This window comes from Psammomys obesus, unplaced genomic scaffold (assembly GCF_907164565.1).
Source record: "Psammomys obesus unplaced genomic scaffold, mPsaObe1.curated_primary_1811, whole genome shotgun sequence".
Lineage (NCBI taxonomy): Eukaryota > Metazoa > Chordata > Mammalia > Rodentia > Muridae > Psammomys > Psammomys obesus.
In genome coordinates, this window is record NW_026596040.1 from 31,236,521 (window position 1) to 31,256,133 (window position 19,613).

Here is a 19,613-nt window from a genome sequence, read left to right on the forward strand (position 1 = left end):
CCGTCCTAATTCTCTGAGGACCTTATTGCCACAGTAGCCACCTATAAGGGATTCTTTGGCTTACTTCGTATATTTTTAATCAGTGTTGAAAAATGCCTAGGGTGACCTGAAAGAAAACAGAGGAAAGAGAAAAGGACTTGGCTTAGGAGGAATGGCTGGGCCGGTTGGCCTTCTGGCGGTGCCACCCTCCTCAGAATTATGGCATCGGATAAGCAAAATCTTAACCGTTAGTAGATTCTTCATGTTGTACATTAGATATAGACAGAATAGGAAGAATATTGACAAATATATCATTAGTGTACCTTAACTGTGCAAATGTGGCTCTGGTGTGTGTGTGTGCGTGCGTGCGTGTGTTCTATTTTGTTGAATGCCTGCCATCCATGAATTTAATGTGGCATCATGCTTCCCAGCCTCTCTCTTGTGTCTTGGCAAGATCTGTTTTACTTTCTGCCACATATATGCCAATGACTTGTTCCTTCTGAAACCCAAATCTCATAGGGAGAGGCACAGAGCAGAACCTGAATCAAAGGGTTAGCAAAGCTACACTGAGGAAGTGGCATTTACCTTAGTCCTGAAAGATGAGTAGAACTGTGTCAAGGTGAGCACAGGTGAAAAGCGGCTTGGTTAGAAGAGTCAGCAGAGGGAAGGTTGTTTCTTCAGAGAAAAGATGAAAGGTGGGAGCATAGTGTTCCTGTTGCCTAGGGAGCGATGGGGAATGTGTGGGCAGCAGACCTAATCAGCAAGGCCTGTGACTCAGGGTGTAGGGCCCGGAGCTTGCTCATAATGCCTTATAGAAGGGAAGTGGCATGATCATATTTTCTTATTTGGCTTGGAGTTGGGAAAGTGTGGAGGCAGGGAGACCCGTTGGGATGTTGCTGTGGTGGCTTTCTGAAGGTGGTGGGAGACAAGCAGGAAAGGGTAGATCTGAGATGTGGTTGGTGGTAGGAGTAGCCTGTCTGGTGGGAGGTGAGCTTGAGAGAACAGGGGAGAATCAGGTCTCCACTGGAGCTGCTGAATGGAGGAACAGGGCACAGGTAGGGAGTGGGGGGAAGATGGGTTTAATCGATGACATCACCTTTCCTTTCCTTGTGTGCCTCTTTTTACTTCAATAGTGCCCCATACCACGGTGACTTTGCAGCCATGTAGTAGATATGTGTGCAGTTTATGTGTCCAGTGAGAGCACTACTACCCAGTCATGTCATTTCCAGACCATAAAGATCGTTTAGATCTGCTTCAGTCCATTTCAAGTAGTGTGTCTCCTCACTGAGGATGGAAGACACTGTTGACATTTTGGACTTTGTTTTCCAAGCTTAAAGGATGCCCAGCAGGAATCTACTGAGTTCATTCAGTATGTGTTGTATCTGTCAGAGAGAGAGAAGTATGAAGCCTGTTTTTTTGGCCTGAGGCCCTAGCTCCACTATCTCATGGTTGCTGATGCTATGCATATTCTATGCCATGGTGTCAAAATGTACTCTGTGATGACACCTCTTCTTTCAGTTTTTTCTTCCTTCTCTTTGAGAATTTACTCCTAGCTGGGTGGAGCTAGGAGGTGGCTCAGGCCTTTAATCCCAGCACTTGGGAGGCAGAGGCAGGAGGATGTCTATGAATTTGAGGTCAGCCTGGTCTACAAAGAGAGTCCAGGACAGCCAGGGTTCTATTAATACAGAGAAACCTGGTCTGACAGAGAGAGAGAGAGAGAGAGAGAGAGAGAGAGAGAGAGAGAAGGAAATTTGCTCCTGAAATCAATCTGGGATAGTCAGAAGCCCTGTAGTTAAGACATAAATGGACCTGGGCTTCCTTGGTGAATACCTTCTAGATTGTCCTGAGGCATAGCAGTTGTTTAGACATCCCTCCATGTACAGGAGCTGGCACCTGCTCAGAGGATTAAGGAATGCTTAGACTTTTAATTAATTCTTTAAAAAAAATATATTTTGACACGTTTTTATAGGAACAGACTTATGCTTATTATATTCTGACCTCAAGAAGACATGGTTAGACTAGGCCAGTAGATTATGGAATACATAGAGTGTACTTTTTAATTATTAACATCATATTTACATAACCTGCTCATTTAGCCTACATGCACCTAAAGTCCTCAAGGACCTGGAGTATGGCTACACAACCTGAAGAGATTTTCATCCTTACGGTAATGATAAGGGGTGGAGCTGCCTGATTTCACATGGGTGATAGCAGATTGTCTCCGAGTCTTCTACGCTTTGATTTCCTCCGGTCTCCCATCCTCCTCATGTTGGTGCTCCTTCTAACATGCAAGAATGGCATGCATTTGTATATTTATTTATTTAGTTAAGTAACATGCCAGGATCTTGTATATTACTTAAAATTTGCAGTTGTAGATAGGTACCAAGGTTATCAAGCATTTTAGGGATGATGGGAAAGGTGATAACAGCAAAAACAAATGTGCTGAAGTGTGCAGCTGGGAGTTAGCTGCATTCACACTGCAGACTGTTGTTTGTGGTGGCACAGTATCCTCTTCGTTTGCTGAGCAGGAGGAAGGCTGAAGCCCATCCACAGATGCTGTGAAGTAAAGTCAGTTATTGCAAAGCAGAGGATATCTTATTAAATTGAATTTTCTCAAAATATGTTTGGGTTTGGCTGTGGTCTCTTGGGATATTTTATTTATATGCCTGTGAGTTTCCTTTTTATTCTGTTTTAACCAATCGTAGGGTAGAAATATTATATAAGATATATATATATATATATATACATACATATATATATATACATACATATATATATGATTTTTTGACAGTGAACTGTATAAAAAAAGTCATCAGAATGACTTACTGGAGTGTGAGGGATCCAGTGACTTAGAGTGTTCAGCCATCTCTGTCCATCTCCTCTGCCTCACCAACCTTTGACCTTTCACCTAAGACATCATTGTTCTTTCTTTTGTCTTCACAGGTAACTTTCGACTGACCTTCCCCAAGAGCAAATTGCTAGAAATGGAGTTAAAACATTTCCACCGGGTTCTGCCTGTAAGAAAAAGTGTACCTGAGCACATAGAGCTTTTTAATAGCACTAACCAATGCCTTTTTAGATGTATTTTTGATGTATATATCTATTATTCCAAATGATGTTTATTTTGAGTCCTAGGACTTAAAATTAGTCTTTTATAATATCAAGCAGGACCCTTAAGATGAAGTGGAGCTTTTGATGCCAGGTGCAATCTACTGGAAATGTAGCACTTATGTGAGGTATTTGTTTCCCCCACAGTTTTAATATAAACAGATCAGGAGTACCAAATAAGTTTCCCAATTAAAGATTATGACTTCACTGTATATAAACAGATTTTTATACTTTATTGAAAGAAGATACCTGTACATTCTTCCATCATCACTGTAAAGACAAATAAATGATTATATTCACAGACTGATTGGAACTTCTTCTGTTAAAGAGCACACGAAATAACAGCCCCCGGGTCGCATTCCTGATCCATGTGCAACTTTGACCTTGGACCTTAGCTTGGAAATGGAGATGGTGTATTGCAGTGTGCCGGCAGGCTTCTCTTCATGGGGAGTGTAGTCTTACCAGAAGCGTCACATGGTCTCCTAGAGTACAGTTTTCCTCTCTTCGAGGTGACGAGTATTTTGGATAGTGTTACACAAGGCAGGCTCTGATTTCCCGGCAGATGAGTTAGGCACACCAGGCCCCTGTGGGCGCTGCCGAAGCAGCACTTGTTCATCTGGAGTGCTTTCCCTTTCTGATGCCCTCTAGCTGGCTCAGTCGGTAGAGCTCCCCAACTCCTTTCCCACAGAGAGGCAGCCTCTGTGACGTAGAGTCACGAACGAAAGTGTGATGCTTTGCTAGCCAGTACCCTGTCTTCTGTTACGAGCTCTGAGCCTAGCTTTATTACTACTGAAGTTGACATTTATTAACTACAGCTGTCATTACATTATTTGGTGAGACTTTAAATTAAAACATACTCAAATTGATCAGAGCCAAAGACAAGAGGGAGTGGCTATCAGCAAATGAAAGGAAATTATGAACAGTGAAGCCAAAATAATGTTGCTTTGTAGGTATACAGTTTATTATTTATGTATTGGACCTGTGCTGTACTTATGTTCTTTTAAATGAACACACATCTAAGTGTGCATGAGTCCTTACATTCAGGACCCAGCACCAAAAAAAAGAACAAAGCAAAATTAGACCTGAGGCAATGTGGGCAAGGTTGTGAGCATCTCTGCTCTGGTCACCTGTACTCTTATTTGCCAGAATCTCCAGCACCTGGGGCAGTAGGTAGCGCAGGATCATCAAAGCCGCATGACTGGCTAGGTTCAGGCTGCTGTGGTTTTGGAATGGTCAAACTCTAAAAGTACTGCTTGGAATTTCTGATCTGATTAAAATTTTATATCTGAGCCTTGAGCCCCCAATTTTATTGAATCATCCCTGCTGGTGAATAAATGGGCAGATTTGGAGGTCTGAGAGGATTGTTGCCAGAGGATCCCTGCTAGGGGCCCATCAGAGTGGCTCAGGCTGAGTATGTTGGTGTTAACATCTCTTAAAGCGCTGGAACTATCAGAATGGCTTTCCAAAAGTTGTTCTCCCTCTACCCGAAGCCCAGGACTCCCCACTTGTCACTCTAGCTTGGCATCATATGTTATATATTCCTTTTACAGCACAACCCAAAACATGATACAAACTTCTGTACGAAGATCTTCTGAAAGCAAATTGACAGTGTACATACTACAAAGCTTTCGTAGTTTTTCCTTGTATACTTTGCTCAGGTAGAAAACAAAGCCATTTTAAAGTGGTGTCTTAGTGACCTTTACTTGAGGCTGTGATGCTCCCGATATGCCCACGGGACATGTCCAAAATCAAATTCACCATTTTATCACCACAAATCCACCATCATCTTGGATTCTTGTTGGGTCACAGGTGACTTCAGCTGGACAAGGCAGAAATACAGGAATGATGCCGGATGTTGCTCATTACCGTGCTTGTAGCATCTGTCTTTCAGTCCTGTTAGAAGCTCCTAAACACAACCCTCCTGCCCTTCTTTGCACAACCACCAAGTTCACAGGACCTCTTTCCTCCCTCTGGACTTTGGGATAGCTTCCTTTTTCCTAGCCGTTCACTGTCCCTTCTTCCTCTCTGTATCCGCCCTGCTTTTTTTCTCCATAGATATTCTCCAAAGAAGCAGCAGTGATCACGTCCCTTCCCTGCTCAGAACTCCTTCCTTGCCTTTTAAGTGCAGCTTCCAATGTCAGAACACAAACATTGCACCTAGAGAGCCTGTGCCTCCTCCTAGTCTTCTGTTTTTTTGTGACTTGCCAGGGCCTCAGTCTCCTGGAGTTTATTCTTCCTCGGTGAAACAGGAATAACAATATCTACCTCAGAGTTGTGAGGGTTCTGTGAGCTGCTATTTGGCAGGTGTTTAGTACAGTGCCTGGCTCTTAGTGGGTGCACTCAGGAGAATGCTGTTGCTGTCACCCCTGTTGCTTTCAAGAGGTGTTTGTGGATATCACTGTCTTTGTAGCTTTCAGTGCCCTGTTTCTTTGTAGAGATCTGTATGTGATTTGTTGATTCTTTGTGTCTTTAGTAGAATGTAAGCTCCATGAGAGCAAGGCTATTTCCTGGTATAGCCCCAGCACTTAGCCTGTTGCACATAGTCAGACACATAGGATGTGCTCAATTTCTGTTTCCAAAAAGAAAAAAAAATATGAAAGAATGGTCAAAAGGCTCTTCATGATCTCCTGGCTGTAGCCCCTCCTGCTCCTGTCCCCATTGCCCTTCACTTGAAGAAAAGCCCAAAGCCCGCCATTTGCTCCTTTCAAGTTCCCCTGAGCGTTGGTGTTTGCACACCTGTTGTTCCCTTTGCCTGCTGTCTGCGTGGCAAGTTCCTAGTCACGGGTAAGTGTGAGCTCAGCGGCTACCTCATCTGTGCCGTGGCCCCATTACTCCAGGCAGATGCTCTGTGCTTGTGCAAGTTCTCACTGTACTCTGTAAATACCTCCGTGGAGGCAACTTACTGTATTGTAAAAAAAAAAAAAAAAATGTTTTGCATGTCTGTCTCTGGTATTACATTGTAATCAATGTAAAAGCTAAGCTGGTGTCTTTCCATCTTGCAGCCCCCAGGGGCCTTGAGCAATGCCTGCAATGTGCTTGTCAGTAAGTATTTGTTGAATGAATTTGTGAGTGAGTAAAGACTCATGCAGTTAGAAAACATGTCTTATCAAGACAGAGTGCCCGATGGTTTCCAGGATTTTTGTTTGTTTCCTCTAGAAAGCATTATATAACCTCCTTGAATGTAATATTGTTTAAATTTTAAAAATAATACAAGTTTAATATAGATCTTCATAAATGATTGCAAAAGATGTCAGAAGCTTTGTGGTCTTTCAAATGCTATGGAGTTCAAAATAAATATTTGCACTATTTCCATAGTGAATGCTATGAGGAAATATACAGCAATAAATTTTGAAGCTTTAAAAACATTTGCGTAAATCACCTTCAATGACTGAATCCATGAAGGATGGCTCTGGCTTCCCAGGCATGAAGGCCTTACCCTGGTGGCAGGCCGTTCAGAACATCATCTTTCACTACACAGCTGTCGCTTAGTCCTGCTGCTGCTTCGCCTGGGGACACAGAGGCCCGCCTGGCACCTCCAGGCCCGGAAGAGGCGGTGTGACCTCAGGAGACCCCTGCCTCCTGGCCGCCAGCAGGGCAGTCGTGCTCACCGTCACCCCTGGGATGGGTATGTATAAGACCCCCATCCACAGTACATTTCAGTTGTCTCCAGAACCCGCAGGGGGGGACATCTGCCAGTTACATCGGGTGCGCCAAGAGGAGCTGCAGGGCTAAAGCTGCCTGCCACTTAGGAAGTGTGAGACCTTTGAAGAAAATTAATTTATACAGATTATATGCCCTTTGGTAGTAATTGTCTTTTAGTTTAGTTTTTTAAGAGGTAAGTAGGATTGTTTTTCTTCTTACCGTTATATGGCGTTTTACCACTTAACACTTTGACCACCATCAGTGTCATCTTTGAATATTTAACTGTGTAGCAGGTGCATACTTTTATTCTCATTTAAGAGTTAAGGAATCTACGATCCAGACACATAAATGGTTTGTGGAAGTTAACATGGGTAGGGAGTGAATTTGAACACAGCGGTTTGTTTCCAGAGTCACTCACCCTGTTCAGGCCTCCAGCTCTCCATGACAGAGAGCAGCAGTGTGTGTGGGGGTACAGTATGCCTGGTCCTCGAAAGCTAATACTAGGCAGAGGGACTGTGCTGCTGCTGCTTGTGTGACTCCTTTTAGCAGAGGACCCTCGCTGAGAAATCTTTTATAAGGATGATTTCTTACCCAAGCGTAGTTTTCCTATCACAGAATGTAGGGGATTATTTTTTATGTAGGGTTTAGGGTTTTATTTCTGATATTCTGTTTTCAGATTTTGCCATTTCTCTTAGTTCTGTAAGCAAGATGTAACTGAACCGTAAGCTCCAATAAAAGTTTTTAAGCTGGGTATAAGGCACGTGCTAACTCATTGAGAGTAGGAATATTTGACTCAACGTTTATCATCATCTCATCCTTTTGGAATTTTCTGTGTGAGAGTGTCTTACTTACTGACACATTAGCACATGCTTACAAATACTAGTTGTAAATAAACCTAAGTTTGGGATCGTGATTTTATTTTTGAGAGGCTATTAAGGCAATTTAAGGTCACTGTTGTCACAAAGAGCTTCCATGTTTGTTTCTGGAGCTCTGGAGGGTGCCAGTGGGTGGCCATAACAGCAGCCTTTGTGACTGTGTCTTCCTGAGGCTGTTTCCATCACTTCTGTGGATTCTCAGCAGGGAACAAAACAGTGAGCCAGCAAGGGTTGGTCTAGGGACAACTGAAGTTTGGCTAGTGATCTCACTCAGTTCACACAGTCAAAATCATTTGTAGCTTAATTTCTACGGTATTTGGTGGATGATTGCTGCAGGCATGTCTCAAGTGTTTTCCCACATGGTGAAATATTTTATGAATGGTAGCAATTTCCTCCTAAACAAAACACAACAAAATGAAACCCAACTAAATTAAAAAACAGACTCTAAAAAGCCCCAGATGATTTTATAGGGTTGGAATTGCTTTTTGGGAGAGTTACCTTGAGTTTTGTTGTCTGGGTGTATACTCCTTTTGCAGAGAGAGAGAGAGAGAGAGAGAGAGAGAGAGAGAGAGAGAGAGACCTGGAGTCAGGGTTGTACATGTATTGTTTAGGGAGCTGTCAGAGTGACAGACACAGCATGACTTATCAAAATACTTAAGTCCTAACAACTAGTTATATGAAAATGGAGATGCTGGAAACTGAGAGAAAACCTACTACCAACACATGGTAGAATGTGCAGCTGATGATAAGAATTTCTTCATTTTTCAGAATCAAATTATTATTAGTTCCTCTGTGTGTGTGTGCATGCGCGCACAACCACACCTAATCAAGAAGCTATGTATAACTGATACCAACTTGCAAAGAAAAAAATTTATTTTCTTCAGTGAAGCCTTACTGAACATACTAAATTAACCATACTGCAGGGTAGGCCCCATGTCCACTGGTAGAGCCACAGAATGAACTCAGTGCTCAGTGGTATTTTTGTATACTTTTTGTCTCCAATTTCTTTGTTGGGTATTTTTTTTATTTTTTTGCTTGTGTATTTTGGTATCAGTTTTTTAAGGGATGTGTCTGTGTGCCTGTTTCTTTTTTTGCTTGGGTTATTTTTTTTATTTTTTTTATTTTTATTTTTTTAGAGACAAGGTTTTTCTTTGTAGTCTTGGCTGTGCTCTTTATTTTTTTAAAGCGAGAAAGAGTGTGGAGCTGGGTGGGTGAGGAAGTAGGGAGGACCTGGGAAGAACTGGGGGAGGGAAAATGCATGGTCAAACATACTGTGTGAAAAACTTTTTTTTTTTTTCCAGTAAAAAAGTCAAGTTTGTGTGTGCATGTTTGTGTGTTTTTCAGGCACCTATGTTTCTGGGTGATTGTCATGGTGTACTTGTGGAGGTCAGAGGACAACTTTTTTCACTTCCGTTGAATTCAGGTCATAAGTCTTGTTCGGCTGAAACTTTTCCTGGTGGCCTTTCTTCCATCTTGTAAAGCCTCCTTCTTTTCCTCCTCTGCACTACTTTTAGGGTCACTTACTATAATGTTGAACATGAGGAAACCACAGCATTGCAGATATGACTGTAAGAGAAAACAAAAGCACTAATATGACTAGAATGTTTTCACTGCTGTGAGAAGGGGAAGGATTAGTCACCAACACTGAGACACAAACACCAGAAAGAAACAGTATCTCTCTGAGTTTAAACAAAACAAAACAAAACAACTCAGCTTCCTGGCACTTCAGTCAGTGAACTGTCTCTCTGTCAGTTTCCCACCAACGTGAGGAGATAGCTGAGATGACAGTTTACAAGCTAGAGGGCTTCGCTTTGACTTGCCATCTTGCTCCCAGAGGTCTCAGTTTTTGGGCCTCTGTTGTTGGAATATGTACTTACGGTGGGGGACAGCTGGTGAGGAGCTTGCCTACTTCATAATGGCTGGGCAGAGAAGGGGGCAAGATTCAGAGGGCCCCTTCAGGGTGGCATCCCCAGAGACCGGAGCTTTACCTGTAGGCTTTGAAATGTCCCACCTGCAGCTGTAGGACTGCGGGCTGGTGAGCAGTGTTTACTGTACAGATTCGGGGAGGACCAAACTGTAATCAAACTTCATCAGACTTCATCAAATCTTCGTTCTTCTGATGTTTTAGAAACTTAAAAATCCTTATAATTTGTTGCCGTATTCTTAACCTCAATAGACAAGAGGAAACTCCAGTGTTGAAGAAGGAAGAGAATTCTACTCGGAGATTTTCCCAATTGAGAGTTTTGGAGATTTGGAGAAGAAAAATGCAAACATAACAACTGAGGGGTTTTAAAACACATGATTACTTAGTACTCGTTCATTCAAATGCACTCAACTACACTTAGTTCCTATTCCTAAATAAACAACAAAAACTTCACATTTTTTCTGTGTGACCAAAAAGAAGACAAGAGCACAGGCCAGCAGGAGCCTGTCTCCTCAGTGATCTTAGGTCTTTGCACCAATCCTAACAATGTTTCCCATACTGTTTGCTAAGTAACTGTTGCTTGAATGCACGCCTTTAGGTTTTCTTAGGAAAACCAGCGCCAACTGTCACATGACTTTACAGTTTAGGTTTGAACTCTAATTATCACTGGGAAGCTTCTAATTGTCACGACTGCCGACTGTTCACAGCTGCTGCTCATAGGCAGGGCCTTGTTAATCCCATCCTGGACTGCTTCAGTAACCTGTCCGCACTTCTGCCTCCAGTGTTTCCTTCTCTTTCTTTCCTATTCCTTCCTTCTCTTCTTTTGTGGGGTGGGAGGGTGTTGAGACAGTTTCTCTGTGTAGCCTTGGCTGTCCTGGAATTTGTAAACCAAGCTTGCTGTGAACTCACAGAGATCTACTTGCCTCTGCGTCCCCGATGCCAGGAATAAAGGCCTGCCCGCCCCCCCCCCCCCCCCCGGCTATCCTCCTCCTTTTCTAGCCTTCATCCCATTCTGTATTTTGCCACCACATCTTTCTCATATGCTCTTTACATTGTCTAATGTCCTGGCTCATGCTTAGAGCGTTTATCCTTTTGTGCCAGCACTGAATTCCTCAAACACCTTGCCTGGACCCCTCTTCCTTCTGTCTCACTGGCTAGAACTGGGTAAGACATCCACTGCTAGTCACTGAGAAGGGTTTGGAATTACCCTGATGGCTGAGATTAATCATGGGTGTGATATGGCGGTTGGAGAGTCGACCACAACACCTGTTTCCATCATCTCTCTTGAGCGACTTAACTGTTCTTCTGTGCCACATTTTCCCTGCCGCTCGTGCTTCCATATTTCAGCATTTATTTCTACATGTACCTCTCTTTCTGCAGTCTGTCCTAGCCCCACGTTTTCATTAATCCCAAGGGCGCTGTGTTTCTTTTCAAACGGCTTGTGCCTCTTTCTCTTTCCCATCGAGTGTGCCTGATGCATTGTATATGACTACATTTTGCCAGATCTCCAAGTGTTTCTGTGTGAAATACACTGTAAATTCCTCTAGGACTTGGCATTTGAAATCTTGAAAGTACAGGCCTGCGTAAGAGCATCTTCACTTCGTCACTGACTGCAAGTCCAAGGAATTTTCCAAAGCCAGCTCAAGCTGAGAGTTTATTGTGCTGATTGAAAATACTCTGCTAAAAAACGATCATGTTCATAGTTGCAATGTATCACTGAGAGCAAGTACAGATTGACACCCACCAAAGAGACACACAGAAGGAGCATCTGTGAGGGTTTGGGGGCCCTCCACCATCCTCTGTGAGAATCACTGCTCACTTGGTGTACAGGATCCACATGGGACAGTGCGAATTAGGAGAGGTCACGTGAGCTGTGGTGTGCAGTGTGTTCTCACTGGGGCTTCACGGTGTTAGCATCATTGATTGAGGGACCCATCGCTTGTGTGGTTGAAATTTGTCTCGAGGTTGACTGTTATCATGTGACTCAGACTCACCGTAAGCCAGGTAGTTTGTCTTTTCTCGAGTGACCAAGACTACGCTGTTACTCCGAGGTATAGTTGGCTTACTCTAAAAGTCATTGTGATCAGGCTCTACAGCCTCTCCCAAAATAGTGTCATTGGACAAGGGCTAGGGTCACTCCCCGGGGGCCACAACAGCACTCTTTTTGGGCAAGGCACATTTTAGTTAATTAATTAAATTACTTCAATTTATTCACTTTATATCCTGGCTGTAGCCTTCCTCTCCTCCCAGTTCCACTATCACTTCCTCTTTCTCCCCTATTCCCCTCCCCTAGTCCACTGATAGGGGAGGTCCTCCTCCCCTTCTATCTGACCCTAGCCTATCAGGTCTCATCAGGCCTGGCTGTACCATCTTCCTCTGTGTCCTGGTAAGGCTGCTTCCCCCAGGGGGAGGTGATCAAAGAGCAAGGCACATTTTTAGACTGCATATCTTGTAAAAATTTTGGTAGCAGATGCTAACTTGACTGTTCTTAGGAGCTTCAGTAAGATTCTGATGATAATCAAATTAATATTTATATATTAATCTTCACAGTGATCACATAAAAAACAAGGGTCATTTGCTCTTTCATCACAAATTATATCAGATTCATACACAATCATTTTTTTATTAATCTGGAACAAATGAATGGCTTGATAATAAATGTCAAGGCCTTATTATCTTGCACACACTTAAGCCCTTGGTAAAAGCAGCAAGGACACCCATTTAACGTCAGCAGTAATACTTAATTCTCGAAGTGGTTACAAACACAGGTATTTCCTATTTCACGCCATTTAAATCCACACATCTTCCATATTGTATTAGCACTTTCTTCATTGTAATTTTAGGACTACTTAGAGAGATAAGGGCATCAGGGCGGGAAGACAGGTATTCACATGTGTTATTTTTATGGGGAAGCCTGAGGTTCTGAAGTCAGCATAAAAGTCAGAATCAATCTCTTTCTCCCCACTCTCCTTCTCCTTATCTCTTGCCCTACAAAATTCTCTTTCTTCAAAACATATAAAAGAGTTTGGCATCTAAACTATGAAATATTTCTAAATTTTAGTCTAAAATAATGATTCTCAATCTAGGGCACATGCTTTCTTCCTCTGAGGGGAGCTTGGGCAACACCCATTATTATTACAGTTGGGGAAGAAGGGTGAGTCTGTCTATTGCCCCATCGAGTGGACACAGGCCAGACGTGCTGCTGAGAATGCTAGAATGCATGGGGACAGCCTAATCAATGTTAGTTAGGATGAAGCCCTGTTCCAGGGAGAGTGCTACATGGAAATGCCCGAGCGTCTTATTTCATTTTTATGAATGTTAATCTCTGGAGGTCTGTAGGGGTATGTGAGCGCAGAGTGCTCAAATCCTTCTGCACACCTAAGGGGCAAAATACCATCCTGATTTGAAAAATGTGTATCTACGTTTCAAGTTCATAGACTAAAAATCAGGGGGTGGACACTCAGTCCTGAGTGCTGAGAAGTAGTTATTTGCCCACCACTGGGACTGCATATTGCCGTTCACCCCTCTCCAGACACTCCCTCACACTATGTTGGCTACCTATTTCCTACTTCATGGACTAGTTCAACTTCCTGTTTATGCTCCCCACCCCATTTCATTATTTCATTTAAATGAAATCAGGCTGTGTGTACACACACACACACACACACACACACACATACACACACACACACACACTCTCTCTCTCTTAGCTTTTTACATCATGATATATTTGAAAATAATTAGCATGTTAGAAGTTCACTTTATTCATCTATTAAAGGTCATTACTATACTCTGTCTTATCATACCTAACGTTAATGCATTCTAGAAGATTTCTGTCATGTTCAGGGATCAAACAAAGGACAAGTGGATGTTCTGCAGAGCTCCATATTCAGTGTAAGTCAAATACACACCAAGGCAATTTAACTGTTCTACATTGTTAGTGTTGCATTCATTCTACTTAATTTATGTTTAGGATTGTGTGGGAGAAGTAAAAAACAGGAACTAATTCTGTAAACAAAATACACAGCAAAGCCTCATGGTCAGGGATGATCAGGAAGCTGCCATTCGGTGACTGAGTGAAAGGGCTTTGTGATGGGTCCATTTGCAGATAGGTAGACTGTGCCTGAACCAAATTCCGGTTAAACATCCAGAGAAGAGCCGCTCTGGAAGAGTATGACTGGAGCGTTCTGCAGAGGCTGCTGCACAGAGTGTGGCTGGGGAGGGCAGGGAGGCGATGGGCATGCCGGGTGACCCACAAGCCTCAGGGCTCCTCTTTCCTCTCCCAAGCCTCTCCATCTGTGCTGTCCTTCCTCCTGTTCTCATCTCAGATTCTTCCTAGCTCTGTTCTCCTCAAACACGACAATCTGCGCAATGCTTAAAATCCTTCCTCCCTTCAAGTCTGCTTGTCTCTCACCTTGGTCTGGACCTTAGGTCTGGGCATTGATTACAGTCATTTGGGGAGGGGGATAGGTGTCACCCCAGTTTTCTTTCTATTGCTCTGATGAACACCATGTCCAAATGCAAGCTGGGGAGGAAATGGTTTATGCTTTACTTCAGTGTACAGGTTATATAGTTCATCGTCAAACGAAGCCTAGCTAAGAACTCAAGTCAGGAGCCTGGAGCGAAGACCACAGTGGAATGCTGCTTGCTTGCTTGCTTGTTTACTGCTCAGCAGCTGTTTGTACATCCCAGGACTACTTGCTTAGGGATGGCACTGTTCACAGTTGCCTAGGACCTAAGACATAGATCTAAGTCAAGACATTTCCTTGCAGACATGGCCACAGGTCAGTTCAGTCAGGGCAATCTCCTAGCTAAGACTCCACTCACCCACTAAATTAATTGGGCTGTGTCAAGGTGATGGTTATAACTAAGTGGAACAATGTTTTGTGTGATCTCATTCCTACCCAATCCTGCCCTGCCTCATTTCCATATGACTGTAATGACAATCATTTCTTTATCTCCAAAACTTCTTTCTATGAGTCAGGGTCTTACTATATTGTCCAGGATGACCTGGACATCCCGGACAACAGGAACTTACAATTAATCCTTCCTCTTGCTTTGTCTCCACAATGCCAAGAATAGTCCCCAAATCACCCCAAGTTCTCAGCCCAGAGAAGACTGAACTGTTCAGTAAGCAGGTGTTTGGATTTTTGAGTGAGTGTCAAGCAGATATCCTCAAAAAGCCTTGTCTCAGACTTTGAGTTGCTTTGGATAAAATAAGCACGTCATAAAAGTACAGCAGTGCATGAATATCTTGACTCCTTAATGATAGAGATAGAATGTCAGCTCACGATTGTAGGGGCAGAGAGGGAAAGGGGTAACGGGGAGTCATGCTTAATATATGTAAAGTGGGAGCCTGGGAAGATAAATGAGCCTGTGGGCAGAGGTGGTGGTTGCTGCTACAGTTGGGATTGAGAGTGTCCTCCTCGGGGCAAATGTTAAGAAGCTTCGTGCCCCAAGGAATGTTATTCAGAAGTGGCAGAAGCATTAACTTGTGGGGCTTAGCAGAAGCTTGTGTCGTTGGGAGGAGGTTCTTAAAGGCGATAGTGAAAACGCACTGGCAGGTTTTGTGTGTTAACTTGACATAAACTGGAGTCATCAGAAAGGAAGGAGCCTTAGTTGAAGAAATTCCTCCATGAGGTCCAGCTGTAAGGAATTTTTTCAATTGGTGATCAGTGGAAGAGGGCCCAGCCCATGGTGGGTGGTGCCATTACTGGGCTGGTGGTTCTCAGTTCTATAAGAAAGGAGGCTGAGCAAGCCATGAGAAGCAGGGCAGTTAGCAACATTCCTCCCTGGCCTCTGCATCAGCTCCTGCCTCCAGGATCCTGCCCTGTTTGAGTTCCTGCCCTGACTTCCTTCAGTGATGAACAGCAATATGGAAGCATAAGCCAAAACCAAACGAAAACAAAACAAAAACTCCTCCCCAACTTGTGTTTTGGTCATGGTGTTTTGTTACAGCAAAGAAAACCCTAGGTAAGACAGGGAGCCATTCTCCTCTCTGTTTCTCAGTACGGTAAAGGGCCAGCTTGCTTTGCCAGGTATTTCCTTCCTGCCTTGCTGCGTTGTCTTACTGTAAATACAAAGCAACAGAGTCAAGTGGCTGTGGACTGAGACTCTGAACCATGAGCCAGAAGCTTTCTGTTTCGAAGCTGACTTATCTCAGTCATTTGCCACCAACACAGCTGTACACCGTTGGGACTGTACCTATGCCTGATGAAGTGTGTGCACCTATGTGATTAAAACAATGACTTTTGTTTATACATGCATGCCTATAATCTTAAAAACTAATACAAAATGTGTCAGCGACTTACCGTCTCTAGCCTAATTCAGTATAACACAAGGATGCTCTTCTTTTAGTAGTCCGAATCGCCATGGGGCTAGAAAATGTCTCAGGAGAGATATATCTTGATCCTGGTATTTGATTTCACATTTGCCTTACTGACCTTTTTCTTTTTTAACTTGTCTTTTTTTTTTTTTTTTTTTTTCCCTTCCAGAGCTGAGGTCCCAGCACAGGGCCTTGTGTTCCCTAGGCAAGTGCTCTTACCACTGAGCTAAATCCCCAACCCTAAGTGACCATTTTCTTGTCTTGGGGCTTCATCAGTTGCATTTAGAATCTTGTGGTGATTGAGTATTAGTTAAGTAGGGTAGGCGGGTCCAGTGATGAGGCTCTGCTTTTCCACAGACACTCGGGCCAGACACAGCTGATCTGGCATTTTCTGAAGGAGTCGAAAAATGGTGTTTGTCTCTCTCATTCTGGGATCGATATTGCTTATGGTTGTCAAATGTGGAACTTAGAGGTCCTGGCAGAATATTCCTTATTACATATATTTCAGTTGTAATTGCTTATCCTTTTGTAGCGACTAACCCCTTTCTTTGTCTTCCTGGATGGTTTGAGATGCAGTTGTGGTTACCTTAGAAGGAAAAAGAAAACAATGCTGAAATTTGATTGTTTTCTTTATGATGGTCCTAAATAATGGGAAATTGTCAGACTGGACTACAAAATAAAATATAATTGAGTTTGAAGAAGGGATCTTATTTAAAAAATATCTGAGAACTTTGTGTGAAGCTACAAACGAGAGTCTTAAATAGTGCAGGGTCACCATTGTGATTTCACTAAAATGTGTACTGAAAAAGGGCCGCGACCTCTGCAGAGAAAGGGCCTTCCAGCCTGGGAAGTGACGCACGTGAAATGCATCCAGGCTGGACGTCAGCCTCTTTCCTGTTTCTGCTCTGGTGCTTGTCTGTGCCAAGGCGCCTCAGCCGGGACTGAGCTAGAGAACTTCCGGAGACGAGCTCAGACCGCTACGACAGTGCCAAACATCGGCAGAGTCTCAGCTCAAACTCACAGTGACATCAAAGAGTTACTGCTGCTCTGGTTTTTGCAGATGGGGACACCACGCCCTAGTGCACTGTAACCACACCGCTGGCAGGCAGAGTGGCGAGGGCATGAACCTGGGCAGCATGGCGCCAGGGTCCACCTTCAGTTTTCTGTTATCTCTTCAGGGGTCAGGGTAATCTTGTCCCAAAAATACAAACTGGGGGTAGTTGCTGTAGTCTTAGGGAAAAATGGGTTTCGTGTGTGTGTGTGTGTGTGTGTGTGTGTGAGAGAGAGAGAGAGAGAGAAACAGAGAGACAGAGACAGAGAAAGTAGCCTTCTTGGCAGCATTGTTGTGGAAATTCCTAACCGAGAGGAGGATATGACTGTTAGTCAGTGGGCATGGAGACTGAGAGGAAGAGTAGGAATGGGAAAAGGGTGCTAACAGTGAGAAAATGTGACATGACGTGAAACTATTCGTATTTGCTATTTGAGAGTTTTGTAGACGATGTTTTATGACCATATCTGCCCTGGACTCCCCTACTCCAACTCCTTTAGGGAAATCCAACACATCTTTATTCTAACTTATTTTAAACCCACAGACACACACAGACACACAGACACACAGACACACACACACACACACACACACACACACACACACAGACACACAGACACACAGACACACACACAGACAGACAGACACACACACACACACACACACACACACACACACACACACACACACACACAGACACACACCCACCCACCTACCTTTCACTGAATCCAAGTATTGCTGCCTGTATGCACTTGAGTGTGGCTCCATCTACTGGAGAATGGGCAAGCTGACAAGCACCTCAAAGAATAATAACTCCCTTTCCTAGCTGCCACCAATTAGCAATCTCTCCCCAGCTTTAATTTAATTTAAAAAAAAAAATGATGAAATGATATTTGTAAACAAAAACTTGCATCAAAGCTTGAAAGAAACCCTATTTAGTTAAACTAAAAGATAAGATCTTAAAAAATATTTATTTATTATCTATCTATCTATCTATCTATCTATCTATCTATCTATCTATCTATCTATCATCTATCTTGCACCATGCATCTTTGCTACAGTGGCTTGCTTTATTTCTTCGGTGCTTCACTTTCTCTTGTCTTTGGTCAGAGAAGAAGCATCACTACTTTTTTTCTTTTTTAACTGGCTGCCAGATAAGTCTGCTTTAGATGTGCCAAGCTGAGGTAATGACCCGGGCAGGACAAATGGGACACTTCCCAGACTCTTGAGAATAAGTCATCAATTTCATATCTTCCCTGGATGTTGTATTCTTTCTAAGAATAATGTTAAAAAAGTGAAAGCAAGCTGGTTTTGGAATTGGTTTTCTATGGAGGAGAATTTAAGAGGAGCATTGCAAGCTCATTCATCAACGTCCACTAAATACTTAAAATGAAATATGCTTCATGAATCAGGAGAAAAGTCACTGCTTGGTCTCAAACACAACCTTTGTGTGGATCTATTGAAATTTACTACTCAGCCCGACAGCCAGCCAGTCCTGAGTCATCTCCAGGGCTCCCATGTGGCTCTTGCCTGTAATGGCTGTTCTCTTTCCACTCCCCTGCGCTCCTCCTTCCTCTTTTTTTTTTGCCATGTCAGCTGTACAACACGAAAGCTTCATTTCAAGGCGTGTTCTCAGAAAGGAAAAGCAACAGGCTTGCTCAGACAACTGGGCTGTGATTTCCTGAACCCATGTGTGTTATGTGTGCTCTGTGTATCCTACCCCTACCTTCCCATATGTATGGTGAGAGCACAAACATATACAGCGAAACACAACTTCTGTTTCTGAGCAAACTTGACTAGTATTTTGACAAAGGCCCACTGCTCTTTCTCTCAAACATAAGTGCCTGTATCTATGTTACTTGTGTTTGTGAGTTCTTGCCTAGGAAAAATTTCCCTCTTACATAGCTGTATAAAGTCTGGCTACAGAAAGGTCTGTATTTATTGCTAGCTCACTGGGATACTCTTTAAGTATCACAGCTATAATATTTTAGGTACTTCAGAGGATGTAACATTTAAAAAAGAGTTCTAAAGTAGAATTATTTCATGATAGCAATTAGTAGAATTCACTGCTTCATCATGGCCTCTTGATAGCTTAATGTCAGGTACAAAGGCAAGAATGTCTTCTTTTCCTCTTCCTTCTTCGTGGTCGTCTTTTTTTGTTGCTGCCATTCCAAAACTGTAGTGACCATCCCCATTGTGTCTGCTACTTTATATACTCTTTGCCTAGAGCTGTGGGAAAAGATGCTCGCACGAAGGTGATTGTCACCTCCGTTCTGAGTGCTAGGAGTCCATGCTCACCGAGTCAGCAGAATGGCTCTGAGGTTTCTCCTTGGATTACAGGCGGCCTTCTCCTCTTTGTGCTTTCTCTCACGGTCTTTGCTGTAATGTTGTCTGTGTCTTAAGTGCTCTTCTGCTAAGCACAAAGGTCAGGTTAACATTCCCCAGTGACTTTGAGGATTCAGTCTCTGAATACAGACACATTCCCTACATGATGGGGCCTTAGGACCTCAGTGTGTTCATTTATGGCAAGCTAATCCAGTTTTTAATATCCTACAAACGTAATACCATATCTTAGTTGTGATGTTGTTGGAGTTTGTATTCAAGGTCATGGTGTTAGCATATGAAGTTCAATTAGCGTAGAAGTTCAAATTAATGCAATGATCCTTATCTAGAATTGGTGGACTCTTTGGCTCTATAAACATCCTAAAAATG

General features: G+C 43.1%; 1 protein-coding gene across 1 annotated transcript in view; it reads left to right on the forward strand.

The window, feature by feature from the left end:
• The window catches only part of Mbd2 (methyl-CpG binding domain protein 2), a 62,147-nt gene extending 58,757 nt beyond the window's left edge, over positions 1 to 3,390 (forward strand). Inside the window, exon 8 of the mRNA XM_055622691.1 lies at positions 2,923 to 3,390. The gene's annotated coding sequence lies outside the window, so the exon portion shown is untranslated. The remainder of the gene's footprint in view (positions 1 to 2,922) is intronic.
• The last annotated feature ends 16,223 nt before the right edge of the window (positions 3,391 to 19,613 follow it).